Here is an 18,309-nt window from a genome sequence, read left to right on the forward strand (position 1 = left end):
AATTTCTTGTATTATTGCATTTTTATACTTATCTGAGCTTTAATTGTGTTAATATGTTTTTTTTTTGTTTTAATAAAGTTATTGAAATTTATAATAATTGGTCAATATTACATTTTGTTTTAAGCTTTAACATTTCCCTAAAGATTTGTCTAATGCTACAAAATTGTAAAATTTGCCTGAGGTTTAAAATTGTTCTGTAACATGACTTAATATCTTATATTGCCTATTTTTTTAAATTGCAATATTAAGTATCAAGTTCAGGGAAGTTTAAACAAATGTGTAACATTAAACAAATGCTACATGCTGGATTTTACTTCAGTCCGTCATAGTACTTCACTACAGACATGCTGATGTGTGTCAATACAAAAGCATAAGAAACTGTTTTTATTGTAATGTTCCAGTTTGTAACTGCGATGTAAAATTCAAATATACATGAACATTATTATTATGACAGTATTAGTAACAGTAGTAAAAGTAGTCAGCCTGTATCTCCAGTCAGATTGGTAATTCAACAACCAAATACACAAAGTTGATGTTGATGAAATGAAACTGATGGAGTTTCTCCACACAGAGTTAAAGTGTGACTTGCTTCATGGTGAAATGCTTCAGCACCATCAGCAGCCTGATAAACAATTTATCATCTGAATGAGCAACAACAGTGCCCTGTCCTCCCTGGAGAGCGGCTCCAGCCATCTTTTGTGGTAATCTCGCCCCAAACTGCCATCCCTCCTCAACGAGGGGGAGCCACAGAGCTCTCAGGGGGCCCCAGGAAGGATCTGGGGCCAGTGAAGCAGCACCCCACAGGGAACCCACCCTAACATTCTGCACCTCTCCCTCTGGAGCACACATAATTGTCACTGGGTGCTCGTTAAAGGATCCAATTAATCAGAATGGATTGGCCATTACAGGTCAGCAGACAGGGCACCCTAAAACAGTTGGCCCTCAGTTCATCTCATATGTGACTCTAAATGAAGACTCACTGTACCATGACTCCATAATGTCCCCTTGATGTGCCATTAACATTTATTACTTCAGAGAAGATATAGGGCCATTGCAACAGACGTGCATCAACATCGCTGCAGGACCTGAACTCCTGGATCTATTATTCTGAAATTCTGTGCACTTGTCTTATTTTGGTCACATTTTAGTCAACAAGATGTCTATCCATTTTAACTGTCTTCATCTTTGTTGTCTACACTTACTTACCATGGTTACAGCTGTTCTCTTCAACCACACAGTGTTTACCTGTTTACACCTGGCCCATGTCAACCTGTAGTCAGAGTTAACACAACAGAACGACTCTGCTCAGTAAATACAAACAGAGAACACCTACAGGAGGATTTAGACAGTTGACGGCCTACAACTGTGATCAGCTGATCATGCTAACTTAACGTTAGCTTATTTTTATAAATAGCCTGCCTGTTTTAGGTGCTAGCTGCTTCTTGTCTGTTATATTCAGTGGGACACATGGAGAATAAATCAAACCAGTGACATTAGCTAACAGAAAACATTTGCTGCTTATTAGCAAAACAGGTAGAGCAGCTAAATCAGCCCCAAGAGAAGAGATGTTAAGTGTCCAAGGATACTGTTGAACTAACCAGAACAACTGTGCTATTCTTCAGAGACAAGTCACTTACTGTTACATTATCATTTTAGTCACATGTCATTTTCAGAGGAAACTATTTATTTAGTTTGAATCTCTTTTTTTCATTTTGAAAAAAAGTCTTATATCAAACATTTTATAGTTTTTATTAATTAAATGAACAGTGACCTTCAACATCTTATTTTAACTGTATCTCCCCAACCACCAATGAGACTGAGTGGTTGTTTTCCCATCCTAATGTTGCAGACGTGGTTGTATTGTCATGGTTAGAATTTGGTTTTATCCACATGGCACAAAAACTGTGAATTTCACCTTTTCTTCTTCCCACAAACATTTGCTATATAATATATAAATATTTGTGGGCAACCACACCCTCCCTCCACTTTTAGACCCGAACCTGCTGAGACCCAGATCCACACTTGCTTCAGTCTATTTCTTTCATTACTCACAGTTCTCTTATCAAATGCTACACATGACAGCCCAGTACTTTGTTGGGACCTGTCAGGTTCAGGTAGCAGTTCTCTGACATAGGCTTGAATGTATTACAATAAGAGACACCAGTCAAATTCACCTTGTGATGATGATGATTTTTACATTAAAATAAAATAAAGACCAAACAGATCAGACAACATCCAAATGGCTGATAACAGAAGCAGATATAGTTGTCCAAATTGTAGGACACTGAATTTGAAGCCGCTGGTATCAGATGACAACAGAGGAACCTTTCATCCTCATTATGCCCCCCTGCTTTGTCTGCCACAGTAGGTGAGAATGAGCAGTTCAAGGTGTTGGCTGCTGGAGGTGTACTGTCTTCTTCTCAGACACAACAGCACTCAATGATTTAGTGATTTCTTTGATAGCTGCTACTGCAGCACAGATGCTTCAGAGGAATCGCTGGTCACAGCTTTTGTTGTTGCTCAATGACTAATAAACCTCTGTTTCCAGCACAGTGCTCTTTTTACTATCAGTTGAGATATTCTAAACTTGGGAGATTACAGCAGCAATGAAAGATCCCACATATATCTCACTGCACCTGCTTAAAATATATCTCAGACTCCCCTCAAGCCTCTCTGAAACTCACAAAACAGAGCGTCTGAGCACAAGGGGAAGCAGAGGCTTGTACTGTGAGCAGAGGCTCCCAGTGGACACATTACCTCTCTTCCTGTGTGTTCGTCAACCACACAGAGAAAGAGACTCTGGAGACCATGTGCAGTGCTGGTGGTACAGACTGTAGTCTTCTTCTTCACACTTTTAAATCACATTCTCTCTGCCTCCTCTGCAAAATTAGAAGCAGAACTTTGTCTGAAGCCGAGTCTGGAGGAGCAGAGAAAAGAGAGACAGATGGGAATCTGAGAGACGGCATGCTCAGGCACAGGGAGTGTGTGCAATGAGTGATGAGCAGCTGAAGAGCACTTTCTAGTGGTGCGACGAGGACTAGCATGTAGCATCAGAACCCCAGACACCTCTGCTAGATCTCAGACAGAAACCAGAACGATGTGGATGAGCTGAAGGTCATTACTGTGTATCTGAGACAAATCCAACAAGCACCCAGTTTACCTTTAAACAAACCTTCAGGAGAGTTGACAGTTTCCCCACAATACATCCTTCAAATGTTGTTTTCAAAAAGTGCCAGTGCACGTTAAGTTTCCATGTGGAAACATCGACATTTATATGTGAAATTATTCTTATTCTTAATTGTTTAAAAATACATTTGACTATTTTACGTCGGTCCTGATCAACGATGCTTCAGCCAGGAAGAGCAGAGGGGAGGTAAATGATCAATCCCGCAGTTGCTTTTGTGCTTTTAGTGCAGTGAGGGGCCACATAGTGCACCAGCTATATCATCCTCACCGGCTCTGGCTGTGAAATTCTCTGTTTGAGGCGCCAGCATGCAGATAATGCGTATGTAACCAATGTCCTGGTGACAAGAGGCTCAGGCTCCTGTTCCAAGAATAGAGCCATGTAGCAGTGACACTTTCTGAGGATGGGGTGGTTGTAATGTGGGATTATGTTCAACAGGCTTTGTGCTGTCAGATATAAATGTTTATCACCTTTAATTATATTGGAAAAATATATTTCCATATCAAAAGGTTGTACATTTAATGGATGTTAATGGTTGCATTATAGAGAATCCTTTGAAACAGCATTCAGACCATCACTGGACACTATGATACTGAACTGAAGCTGGAGCTGAAGTGGAAATAAACAGACATTGTCATGATAAGAGAATGATATTGAACTATTGATTTTAGTCAAATGATTTAATCATTTTCATGGTGAAATGAATTGCTCATTATTAACTCGTTATTAAATAATGTGTCTATTATTAATTTGTAATGTTTTTATTTGAATGATTTTCTCAGTGTGGGAATGTATAACTGTGATGCCATTAATACATGCAATAATAAATCAGTTGACTGAAGTGTTTCAGTTTTAGTGGCAGCACTGAAGCTGGTTTGTCTCCTCTTTAACCCTCCATCTCCTGGACTCATGAATTCAGATGAAGGATGAATGGTGAACTGTTGGTGCCCTGCAGAGACAGCGAGCCAAACCACAATAAGAACCATAATGAAGATCCTTCCGACTTCCCAGAAATGAGTAATTCAACAAGGCTGTCTGCTGTAAATTTAGCACTAGGAATAAAACCGTTTGTAATTCAGAGAAGTGAAATATGTCCTGACAGACAGAGCAGATGAACTTTGTTCCCAGAGGACTGGGTTCAGCTTTTGCCTCCACACCTCTTTTGACAGACAAGTTTTCAGCTGCTGGGACATGAAGCCAACTCTGAGAAGCTGTGGTGTGATGTGTCAAATAACCTTCAACCACCGCTAACAGATCAATCAGCAGAGATCAATGAGGCATCACTGTCACCTTATCAATACTGACATAATTATCAACTGTTGTTTTTTAAAGCCAGAAACAAAACCAGAAGAATAAAACCTGATGTGATGTGTTTACTAATTGATACAAAATACATATATATCTACGTATATATATATGTATGTATATATATTTATATATATATACATATAATGGAGCTGAATAATTTTCAGTCACCTATGAGGACATAATTTAGAATAATTTAACCTCAGGTTTTGCCGGTTGTAACACAGTGACACCAGATTGAACGAGGACTCATCTTTCATTACGATGTGAGATTCTTCCACTTCTTCATGGCTGATGGATAATGCTAATTATCTGTCAAGAGCCCAAGTATGTTGGCTAAATATTGTCTCCATTACGTCAACACCAGTGTACCATTGTACCCATAGAGAGCACAGGGAAGAGAGAAGGAAGGGCTTTCATTTTTTTTTCTTTTTCTTTTTTTTTTGATTGTTGTTATCTCATGGAATATACAAAATACAAATATAATTTTGGTATTAAAGTGCCTGACTTCCTTCTCACAATATATTGACAATATATTTATTTAATATATATCATATATAATAATATATTATTATTATACATTTTAATGACTAATTTAGAAGTTGAGGTGTTTACATACATTTATACAATCAAATTAGTAAACCCAGTCCATCATATTAACCAGTTCTGGGTCATAGGCTGGAGTGTGTTTAATTGTGAGAGCTTGAATATCCAACAACCAGGTGGCAGTGTAATTTATTTGTCCACCTCCCACACTAACACTGTGGGTGTGAGAGGTGTGGGTGGAGGACACAGCTCTGTAGTGTGTTGTATTTACTAAAGATTTGATGTAACAATCAGAATTCAAGTTTCCTTAATGTCCCATTAAAAGCTGGGCTCCCTTGTCAAACATGTGAAAGGAAATGATTCTTCCTCCTCCTCTTCCTCCTCCTCCTCCTCAGCTGCAGGTGGGGCACTGGGTTGCATGGAGGCATCATGGCCGCCTCCTCTGGCATTTTTTCACAGAGGGGCTTGGAGATGAAGCAGCGTCGGCTGTCAGGCTGCACACCCTGTTCCTCCTAAGGTGCTCATGTAAACAACCTCCACTGCAGGCCCTGTAACAAGAGAGCTCACTTTCCACCTCACAGCACCACACGTTGTTCCTGTTAGAGATGCATTCTCTCCACGCAGGTTTCCCTCCTAATCGGGGGTGTCAAAGACAGAGGAGGGAGAGAGACAGAGAGGAGGAGGGAGAGAGCAGGAGCATTTCACAGGAGACGCCTGCATTCACGGCTCTAAACTCTACATACGAGAAGCCGAGTGTCGCAGAGACAAGCTAACTGTCAATCACAAGGCACCCGTCTGTGCAGGGCTCACATGGTAGGCTGGTGCAGGGAAAGACAATGTGCTTCCAGATCATTTACACACCCGAGTGGGAGAGAGTCGTACATCTGCAACCGGAACAGATTGTTATATGTGTGTTTTGAAAGGTGGGAATTATTCACTATACGAATACGTATCTGTTATTTACTCAGCTGTGAGTTGTGAGAGCTGTGCTGCTGCTGCTGCTGCTGTGGACCAGCAGAGCTTCACTGCTTCAGGTTACGGGTCTTTCTGTGCCATGACACACAAGGAGAGCTGGATCACTGCAGATGTACCTGGATGATAGTGACCCTTTATAGCCAGGCACATAGAAATGTGAGGTTCATTAAAGCTATGGACAGTATTTTACATCAGGGCTTAATGTGCAAAAGATTAAGGACACTTGCTTTTTTTTCTAAATAAAAGTTTTTAATAATGGAGCAAGCCAATAGGTTCAGGATAAAGAATAAATCATTACAAAGCTGTTAAAAATCTTTTTAAGAGTCTAGATCTTAGAATCGCGTCCACAATGGATGTTTCTGCAGGATTAGGGTGGGGCAGTTCAAGCAAGCGACCAAAGACAGATCAGTCCTGTTTTTGCTTTCATATTAACTGTAGCCACAGTATTTCGCTGACCTCAAAGCACCTAGAATCAGACATGTATCTTTAACAGCTTCTTTGTGATTCTCTGACCCTCAACTTTCTCTCACAGCAGCAGACAGCTGTTTACACTTCCTGCTCAGCACCATACAGCAGACAGGCAGCCATAGTGAATATAGTGAACATAGTGGAGCATTCAGCTGCTAAGGGATGTTAGGGAAAATTCTTATCATCGGTGGTGAAGAAAGAGCGCTGGAGTCCAGGATGTCTTATGCTGAGGTTATTTATTGAAGCTTGATCAAGGAGAAAAGATGAATCATCAATACAGTCTCCTGTGCATGATGTCACCTGAAATCTGAAGCAGGAACCCCTGAGGATAGTTTTTATACACTTAGAGAGATTACTATAGAAAGCTTACACTCCATAATTGGTCAAATATCTAAAATAAGAGGAAGAAAAGGGATGTGTGAATTCACAATTGGTTCATTAACCATGAACAAGGAACATGACTAGGTTCGCCCAAGTACTGATTCTTAGAACACCCAGCCACTTGTTACTGAACATCCAAGGTCTTCTGTCATCAATTGTGGCACCAGCAGTATCAGAAGCAAACCACAGCAGCGTCTGGAGGAGCCGCCTCAGCGTTTCAAGGACTGTAAGATTTAATACAGTAGCTGTGGCACAGAGACCTAGGGCCTCACACTGACCTTTCACCCTGAGTCAGTTATGATAACTTTGCTGTGTGTCTATTGACAGACCTGCTTCTAGAAATTACAGTTCTATACAACTGAACTACAACAATAGATATGTTCTATAGGAAATGTGATCTCCTGCTGGATCATTTTCATAGACAACAAATGAATGAAGCTCTGCAGCACAATCACCCGGAGGAGGTGTATAAAGACATATAAATATGCAGGTGGTTTCTGTATTAAACCAAACCAGGATCTTTAACCTGAACCATGATCTGAGAGAGTCAGAACCATAAATAGTTTAATGATGCTTGAGTCACTACAAAAGGATGTTGTACTGTGAGATCAGATATGTATGTGGACCCCAGGAAGATTAGCAACCACTGTAGTGGAAGCTAGTGGGTATCCAAATAAAGAATAAAGAATAAAGAATAAAGAATATTTTGGTGGAAAACAAATCATATTTCAAATCAAAGTGTATTTGCTGTTGCGTGTGATAATATGTCAGTGTTGTGTTTCCACCGGTTTCCATTGCCACTAGTTACCTAAACAATCTCTAACAATGTCTTAAATATATTTTATTTTGCCAAAACTGTGACCTTTTTCTAACATCAACCATGACTGTACATATGTTGTAAAAAGATAGAGGGATTCTAGGTAGTTTAGATGACATGGGGCTTGTGCTAAAGATGCTCCATTTCCACATGAGGTCCCAAAGATGAATTATACTTGCACACAGTGAAATGATGATTGTGTGTGTGTGTGTGTGTATGTGTGCGCGCACGCGTGCCTGTGTGCCTGTGCGCCTGTGCGTGTGTGTGTGTGTGTGTGTGTGTGTGTGTGTGTGTGCGCGCGCGTTCCTGTGTGCCTTTGCGCCTGTGCATGCGTGTGTGTGTGTGTGTGTGCGCGTGTGCCTGTGTGCCTGTGCGCGTGTGTGTTTGTGTGTGTGTGTGCCTGTGCATGTGTGTGTGAGTGTGTGTGTGTGTGTGTGTGTGTGTGTGTGTGTGTGTGTGCGCGCGCGCGCGTGTGCCTGTGTGCCTGTGCGCGTGCGTGTGTGTGCGTGTGTATGTGTTGTCATCAGATGGCAGTCTTCAGGCTGATCCACCTCACTTTAAACCCTGAGTCCTGACTACATTAAGCTACAGATCATGCTCTCCTAGATCTGCTCCAGGGCTCCATATCCGCACTTATCTTTGGCAGATGATTGACAGGTCGGGGTTTATTTCCCTTGAGTCCTCCTACTAACCCCCCTGCCCTCCTCTCATTGGCTGATCTCCCTCTTCGCTCTCATTACAGCCCTTATCTCTGTGCCCTGCTCATAAGGTTTATCTTTTTAATTATGTTGCTGCTAACCTGTCGAAGAGGCTCCATGAGTGCCTATCAGTGGCTGGGGTCTCCTGTGTTCCAGACCTTTCTGCTGTCTGGTCATACATACACATACACATACACACATATACATACACACTCGTCTCAGTCCCACATGGGCCAAGCCTCCGTCTGTGTCCTCACGTACAATGCTTGTGTTCATGGTCTATTGACAAGAGATAACCTGTTCATACACAAGCTCAATGATACATCCTGTTTCTCTTACCCCCAGTATTGTCCTCCTCACCTGCCTCCTCCGTTGTTTGTCCCAGTCCTTCACCCTCTTGGTCTCATTTCCTTGCCTGGGAGAGGTTTCTTGGGGGGGGGCAGTTCACAGTTCAAGGTCAACCAGCTCTCATGAGAGATTTCAACACTTTTACAGCCAATGTGCTGGTGCCTTCCTGGAGCACTGGGGATCTAGACTCGGCTCTGGGAGGGATTAGAAGTCTGACTCGGATACAATCAGTGTCAGACTTCAGTTCGCCTCTTAACTCCTCAGCCACACTTGTTGAGACCTAGCAAACAGGTACTGTCACAAACATTCCTGTCATTTTCTTATGATTTGTGAGGACTGGAGGTGTTCAGGTGGAGTCATGTTAAACATCCTCCTTCAAACACACACCGGTGAAGAAGTGGATGACGTTGGCCATGAACACAGGTTTCAGAGGGGTGGCTGGGGTCAAGTGCCATGGCAGCAGGGGAGCATTTTAAGCCATCACCCCTCTCACCCCTCTTTAGACCAGGCCCTCCGGGGCTGCATGTAAGCTCACAGGCTCTGCCACAATTTAACATCCAGTCTGTGAGCACACCACAGCAGCAGGGGGTTCCTGGATAACATATATCATTGACTCATAACCACAGTGGTAACTACAAGGTCAGAGGTGAAATCACTTCCAATTCAGGAAGTGTATTTTTTATTCATGTGCAGTCTGTGCATGAGGGAAATGGAAAGCAAGAATAGCAACAATATCACAATGAGTTTTAGGTTGTTAAAAGTAGATATTCACTCATTTTATTTTACGTTTTTACATCTTAAAATTTAGGATTTTAATTTGTGTATCCGTATATTTTCATGAAGCAGCTCTGAATGTGTAGGTGCTCCTCTGGTTTGCTGCTGCTGGTGCTCCAGCAGCAGCAAACCAAGCAGGAACATTTCTTTTCTATCTTGAAAGATGAGATGAGCCGCCTTGTGAAATTCACACTTCACAATCACAATCACGGCCTCTTTTCAAATATTCCCCTGCCTTTGCCATCCATGCTTGTTGACAATGAAGTGCGCAGCCTGTCTGGCATGATATCAGGGGTGAAAAGGGGGGGGGGGATAATTGATTTGACTTTGGCGTTAGCAAATCCCTGTGAGGTTTGAGGGGGAACGGAGGAGGAGCAGCCACAGAGTGTGTAATCACTGGGTATCCATGACACCACAGACAATAAGCCCTCTTAATAAGCCTAATCTCCATCATTGGGATAGAGGAAGAGGCAGGAGAGCTGGGAAAGGCGAGGGAGAGGCGGCCCCTTTCATGGCAGCTAAATTGGTTTTTCTGGGGACTTGTAGCAGCAGCTACACAGCTTACACACAGTGTTCAACCCTGAATACCTTGATATTCATGAAAAGGAACATAAACAGTATATTGTGCAACAGTATTCTGTGCAGTTCATTTCATGTGTAGATGAGGATAGCAGCATTTTAATAAGTGATCTAATATTGTGATTTAGTTGTTTTTAGCTTGTGACCTTTTAATACAAGGCACTGTTTACTCTAATCAGTGGTTATTTAAGACTTGTGAACAGGTAGATTTTCTGAAATACATTAACAAACATTTAACACAAAAGTAAGCGAAAAATATAAAAATATAAAAAAATATAATTATGTCTGGCTTTTTCATTTATTTCCTACCCTTTAGAATAATCTGGGGATCATTCAAATTTTTTGCTGCTTCTGAAGCTTTTGACAAAATCTCACTGGTTTCTTCAGCAAATGTCATCATGTGACCTGTATGGAAATCTGGTCATGTGTTAAAAGATGGTGCGATGTGAAGGAGGGACGAAGACGCTGTGAGACTGAACAAAAGAGGAAGACGGCAGCTCCATGATCAAGTGCGTGTGAACTAGGGTTTCTTGTATATTAAATGCGAATTAATTATTTCTACGTTTTCTGAAAACCAATGAAAGCACCACACAGAGAGCACATGGACCATTCAGTTTATCATCCCTGTTATTGAAATAAGGCAGATCAACTGGAAAATGTTTCCAGTCCATGATTTCTAAAGGTTTCAAATTTTCAAATTTAGTCTTTGATTGCAGTTGTAATGTGATCAGTAGGAGAAACAGTAGCTTTAGCATTAGCCTATCTGGTGTCCGCTAGCTGCTATGTTATCTCCTGCGGTTCTGTCGTGACCTGTAGGCCACCATACAGCCAAAAGCTGCTACGCTACATATTGTTATGTTATTTCAGACCACACACACACACACACACACACACACACACCATCTTTGTCTCTCTGCCTGCTTCTCTCTTTCTCTCTGTCTCTCTCTCTCACACACACACACACACACACACACTCACTCACTCACTCACTCACTCACACACACACACACACACACACACACACACACACACACACACACAGCTAAGTGGATTACACACTGATGATTTGTGTTTGACCAACAGCATTTAGTCACGGAGCGCACAGCAATTCAAACCAAGGATTAGGACCCTAGCATGTCATCCGTTTGGTCAGCGAGCATGTCTAATGGCATCAGTGATTTAGCATGTCATATGTGTCTGTCAGCATACAAGCTAACAGGAAAGGATGGAGACCCTGAGCATGCTGGGTAAACAGGAGGGGAGAGTTCAGGTCTCCAGTCCACACTGATCAGATGCAGAGAAATACCATGATCAGGCCGTTTCTTACTGTCACTTACGACACTGTCTACTGTTGTCATTGAGCGAGCTCAGTGGCACAGCTGCCCTGAAACAGAACAATGACAGTGATTTTCTTATTTCTAAATGCTGTTTCAGAGGAAGGAAAAATGAATACGTCTACTACTACTTTCCAAAACAATTTAAAATACTAGCAAATCAAAAATACTGATTCCAGTCGAGCCACAGTGTCTCATAAAGTTCTGTTGAGTTTCAGTTCAAATGATTTCCAGACTTCCGTGTTAAAGGTTCCAGTGCTATAGCACAGACTTTATATATCCTGAGGAAATGACCCCACCCAGAGCACCACCCCCCACCCCCCATAAAGTTTGACACGACATCAAACGTAAAGTATAAAAGTGCTATTTATTAAGATTTGTCTTATTTTATTGATTCAGTTAAGTCTTCAATTATATTTTCTGTTTATCTCCCAACATGGTTCAAAGCCACAATGCTAGAAAAAAATCAGAATCATTTATTTATTTTTTACTTTAAATTTAAATATATTATGTTGAAAACTAAGAAATTCTTCCAATAAAATATGTTAGTTTTTCATGTAGAATGTAGGTGTCTCAAATCCCTGTAAAAAGTATCAGTGACACTACAGGTGAGGACCTGAAAACAGAATTAGATTCAGCTGGAAAATACAAAAGGTGACATATTGACATTTCAATGTCAGTGTTTCAGTGGTAGTTGTGATGTGTTTCACATTATAAAACACTCATTTATTTTCTATAGAAACAATAGAAATAGCTAAATAAATAAATAAAAACATAAGGCATAAAATACACTTTTTAACAACATTTTAGAATTGTTCCGATACGGATACAGATACCAGGGACAGAATCAGGGTCAGGGTCAGAAAAGCCCTCTGATTCTGCCTTTCAGGTATTGGTGAGTCTATGCACTGATCTGATAACACGTAATTTCTTAATAAACTTTATAGTTTCGCACTTGGATAAAACAGCAATTAAAAATCTATTCTTCTTCTATGCTCTAAAACAGTAGCCTGCAATAGGCCTTAACAGCTTCTCACTGTACAGTACAGCCACTGGGAACTACTGTTTTGGAGCAGTGAAGAAGAATTGATTTAGGTTAATAGTGTAATGTAACATGTCAGCAATTTGGCAACATGTTGAAGTGGAAAGTCCCACCAGTAAAAAGTCAACATGTACAGTATGTAAGGCTTTAATTTGGAGAGTGGCACTAGTGTAGGAAGTGTTATTTAATCCGAAATTTATTTTTTTATGACTGATAGTTAAATTAGACAATAACAGAAAGAGTCTGTGTGTGTGACATTCATCAGTTCATGTTTTTAGGGTTTCACCTGAGTCATACAACAATGACAGCTACCATATCACATCCATACATGGTCAGTTCTTTACAGCTGTTAAAAAACTTTGTTTTAGCAAGCAATAGCAATGGTATCGGGTCTGTTCTTCTGTATTAGCTGATTCACAAGTTCAGGTATGAGAACATCTGTAATTTCAAGATGAACATTTACATGTGTTATTATAATCAGGTCAGAAGTTGTTGTTACTGGGATTAAAACTCTTCACTTTTTAAAAGCATGAAATGTAACAGCCTACATACAACAGCTGCAACATCAGCAACACAGAATCTTTGTCAGGAAGTGGCTTAGGGAAATGTATGTTTTAAAAATACCTCCAAATCTCATGCAGTGATCCCAACAAAACCACACATCATGGTGTGTGAGCCGCATCCTGCCTGTGCAGTCCCCAAAAATGTTGACCTTTTGTCCTGCAAACCACTTCTCAGACTGCTGCTGCACATCCCAACAGTGACAAACTTCATCTTCTCTTGAAATTTAGCCCTGTACCTTCCCGTCAGAGGGAGGGAGGGGACAAGTTGAAATCACAGAGGGGACCGTGACAGTGCCTTTGAATCTTCAGACCCTCTCTGAGAAAATTCGGTTTGACCTCCATGACCGAGTGGCTGTGGAGTTTGTGTCAGGGCAGGAAATCACTGTATGATGACAATGCCATATGTGATTAGACACAAACACACTTTCTGTCTGAGCAGCAGCACAGTCTGCCTTTGTGCTCAGGAAGCCCACACCAAGGAGGATGTTCATGGCTGTGGTGATGAGCAGATTCATGAAAGACCTTCAATGCTCCCCTGACACGATTGGGAAATTGTTAAGAAATGATTTAGCTCTGCAGGTGGTCGTGTTGTGTTGACTGTATGTAACAGTTTTATGGGTATTAAAAAAACTCTAAATGAGCAGCATTTCCACCCTGCTATTGTCAAGACTATGTCACTCTGTTGACATTGGTCTTGACCTGTCTCTGCAGCGGTGCCCCCCTGTTGGATCCCCACTCTATGGACATCTGTGGAGACTGAAAACACAGTCTATCATGTGTGACCACACCATTGTTCCCCTGAACACAAAGTCTTTAGTTTGATTTGTGTGACTTCTGATGCATCCTGAAGAGATCGTCCTGATGTGACATTTACCAAAACAAACCTTTTTAATTAAGACTCCATCAGCAAGTCAAAACGTTTTTGATATTTTCCTTAAAATGAATAATGTCTTCAAAATAATAAACATCGTCAGATAAACGGGTGTTTTGATGCTACACACAATCAGTAGATGTTTAAATCAAGAAGTCATCTTTCATGTCTGGTGTATTTGGGTTTCAGGGGTCTGTGGGTCAGAGCCCCTGTCCAGCCACATTTGCTCTGAAGCTACCAGGTTGCTATGGGAACATGGTGCCACTTGTAGACACCTCTTTGATTGACATACATGTTCAATGCAGACACAACCCGAAGACAACAAAACAACACAAGGTGGAAGTCATCCATTAGTGTGTGTGTGTGTGTGTGTGTGTGTGTGTGTGTGTGTGTGTGTGTGTGTGTGTGTGTGTGTGTGTGTGTGTGTGTGTTTTTGTGGATGGGTTTAGTTAATTTAGTTTATTTATTTATTTATATTTCTAATAGGGACCATGCAATTTAAGATACAAATCATGAAAATGATTTGAATGAGAGAGTTTCTAGCTATTGCTAATTTTCAACTCTTATCCCAAACAGTAACAGTATGTGTTCAAACATCTGACATGATTTCCCTTTTTCCCTTCACTTACAAAGTAATGTGTCTTTACAATCAGATAGTTTATGTAACTCTCTGGAATAAAAACAGTGATCAGTGGTGTTGTCCATAATATGACTACTCTTGTATTTATTCACCGTTGTCAAAACCACTTCATCCAGAGTCAGTTGCTGACAGTATGTTGGGGGAGTTGTCACATTAGTGAGGCTGCCTGAGGAGACATGTAGTGTTGTGCCCCCTACTGGTCATCCTCACTCTTTTCCATGCATGTCAGCAGCACATGGAACAGAGCAGGTCAACACAAACTGTAGTGAACACATGAAACTGCAGTGAAACCTCAACAGATCAATAAATCAATGATCTGTTACTGCAGATCAGGGTGTGTGATGTCACAGTAGTTATGACAACCACTTAATTGTCGGAGAGTGTACAGTGAAGCCTGGCAGGTCATTTAAGTGGCCACATTGGAAATCTTCAACTACTGGAGTATAGTATAGTATAAGAGATTTAATAACTGCATTTCTCAGCATACAATTTCAAACAGATTTCTATGTAACTGTAAGAGAAACAATGTGTATGCAGTGTGAAGCTAGCCTGTTAGCTATGCTGGTTCAACATCATTCATATACTGAGGATGTTTTTCTATCTATCAACATATCCCATGAAAAGACCCAAACAGTGAATGTGTCCTGCACTGTGTGAGCATCCATACATCATATGTATCACAGAACTCTATCCTGTATGTTATAAAACATAACATGTACTGCAAATTAAACTGATAGTTGTTACATTCTGCTCCATCTACATCTAAAAGGAAATAAAAAATAGAATTGCATCAACTCCTATTTAGGCCATGAACACTGAGTGTCTGTTTTCATTCTTGATGACCTCTATAATGTGCCTGTCAATAGTTTAGTTTAGTTATCCAGTCATGGGTTTAATTTACAACTCACAAAATAACCTTCTGTGATGTCACTGATGACATCACGGTTTAGTGAGGGTTAGGATCTCAACAACCACTCTTCTAAAAACTTCACAAGTGGGTGCATCACCGGGAGTGGATCAGGGGATGGAGCTAGCACTGTTGTATTTTTATAGGTGTACCTACCCTATACCTGTACTATGCAATAAAGACATGACAGTTTTTTGTAGTAATGGAATCTTGGTTTACGTTAAATAAATAAATGAATAAAAGCTGCTTCAAAGACAATAGTGATCCATGCTGCCTGTTGTTAGTGTTATTTAGGTCAGTGTTTTCTCAGTGTGTTCTGGTACAAGAGTTCATCCTGAGATGTGTTTTGATGATTAGTGCATCTTAGATGTGCGATTCACTAGACAGATGAGCTGCATGTTGATAAACTCAGTACAGAGAAATATGAGTTAGACATTGTAAAAAATAAATGTAATTCTTACAAACTGTTAAATATGGCTCCTGGCAAATTGGCAAACTTTTAGTGTTGTTTTGTGAAGTTCAAACCATGTTTGAGAGTCAGCCAAAGAGACAATCAGTTGTCACACAGTAACACCTCTTTCTTCTGTCCTGGTTGTTTTATATTTCAACTTGAATCCTCCACTGATAAAATTGACTATAAAAGGTCAGAACTATCCAGTATGTATTTACACATGTGTCCTTGTCTTCACCCCTTCTCGTTCATTTATCCGTTCCTTCACTTGTCCTTTGTCTGCAGTCTTTGCTCTGTGGATGTAACAGTAGACTGAGCAGAGTGTAATGAAAAACCAATTAACGGCTTTTGGCACCAAACACCCAACACACTTGTCCCACCTGAGACCGGCTTTGCATTCATTCTACTCTCCCCCAGCCACCCAAGGCCTCATCCAGGCCTTAACTGCTTCTCATGGCCGTTTTGTGGCTCTCTTATTAAAAGACATGCTGACATGGCAAAGCATCCATTGTTCTGGCTGGAAATATGAGTCTGGGATGTGCTGCTGCTGCAGCTACAGCTGCTAAGCCACAAAACTCCATTATTACCTCTATTCCAGCTCCCTCTTACAGAGCTGAGGAGAGTGGAGACACTGGTGGAATAGGAGGCTGATTGTGATTGATGGCTTCCCATTAGCAAGTCTGTTATCGCTCCGGCTGGGGGGAACAACCACTGAGTTGTAACACAACACATTACCTGAGTCTCTCTCCCAGCCCAAGCCGAGAGCTGCTTAAATAAAATATAGACCCTCTCTCCAAGATCCTCATTCCCTGCTCAAGGCACTCCGACTGTTATCCCGTCAGCTGTGATTTGCTGAGCATTCCCACTCAATAAACACATCATTAGTATTCATATTAACTGGAACCAGTGTCGGAGATATCTGCTCTCCTCTCTCTCTCTCTCTCTCTCTCTCTCTCTCTCTCTCTCTGTCCGCTCTCTTTCTATCTCTCGGCTTTGCAGGCCTTTAAAATCTGAATGTGGATGTATCCACGGTAGCTTCACCAGGTTTGATTTTCTTTCCTCCTCCTTCTTCCTTTTCTCTTTGGTGAGCCCTGTCAAAATGATTGATTGGGACCAGGGCACAGAGTGTCCTGCATTACCCCAACAAATGATCTGGCCCTTGCTTGCAGACCTTGGCCAGAAAAGAAATCAATATTTCACCATTAAAATCTATCAGAGGAGAGTTAGGGCAGCGGCTGTCAGAGGCGACACTATCAAGCCACTGCAACATTAAACCTGACACCTGCAGCACATGAGTAATCAATATCTAGTGGTTCACAGATCATTTGTGGTCACCTTTTAAGCAGTGATGGATGTCTCCTGGGGCAGTGATTCATGTTGTGACACAGTTTAACAGGGTTTTATTCCAGTTTAGACGGTCATCCCTCAGAGATGAGCTGGAGATGGAGCACTGTGGTTCCCCGCTAAGACCTATTTCTTTGTATTTGGCCTGTCCTCAGCGATTACTGCATGCCTTTTATAGGTTTTGTGTCCCACTATGTGTGCAAAACACACAAGTGAGTGCAAGGTCAAACTTTATGAGTCCCTGCACCAGTGGCATACCTAGCAAGATTTACATGTGGTGAGGCGGATGAGGTTTTGACGGGGTGACACAGGCTGGTGATAGTGGTGGTTTTATAAAAAGTAGTGCAGTGCCCATTCAAAAATGTACCTGTCAGTGGGCTCTGATGACATCACAGTTTATGTGACATCATTATACATGGTATTTGTCTGTATTCAAAGCAACATTCTGTGATGTCACCAATTACATTGCAGTTTATGTCAGTGCTGTTGTAATAATGTAGTAATGACTACTGAGTACTGATGTAATAATGTAGTAATGACTACTGAGTACTGATGTTATAATGTTGTAATGACTACTGAGTGCTGATGTAATGATGTAGTAACGACCACTGAGTACTGATGTAATAATGTAGTAATGGCCACTGAGTACTGATGTAATAATGTAGTAATAAAGTTGTAAAGCTCTGTGATAAGTGTAATTTTTTTGTTCAAGTTCAAACATTTTGAACTTGTGCAGGCTTATCTTAACAGTTTGTGAATTCATCTGTAAGACTAACTTTGTGCTCCTTCTGAACAGGTAGACAGAAAAGGGAAATGGTGCCTGAATGAAACTGAACTGTCTTATAGTTTTAGACAGAGGCATGGTGAGGTGAGAACTGTCATGGGTTATCCAGTGTGGGTGTTTACAGGCGTGTCCAAGACAACATGTGGAAACTAATGTCAATAACTCAGATCTATATTTGGATGAAGATTAACATTAAAAACAGCAGGTGAGGGATTATTAAAGAAGTACTGGACTAACCAAAACAGTAAGTAGTACATTGTATGAGGTCCTGTTTCATGTCTCCTCTTCAGCAAATATG

Source organism: Seriola dumerili, unplaced genomic scaffold (assembly GCF_002260705.1).
Source record: "Seriola dumerili isolate Sdu_G_001 unplaced genomic scaffold, Sdu_1.0 BDQW01000200.1, whole genome shotgun sequence".
NCBI classification, from domain to species: Eukaryota; Metazoa; Chordata; class Actinopteri; order Carangiformes; family Carangidae; genus Seriola; species Seriola dumerili.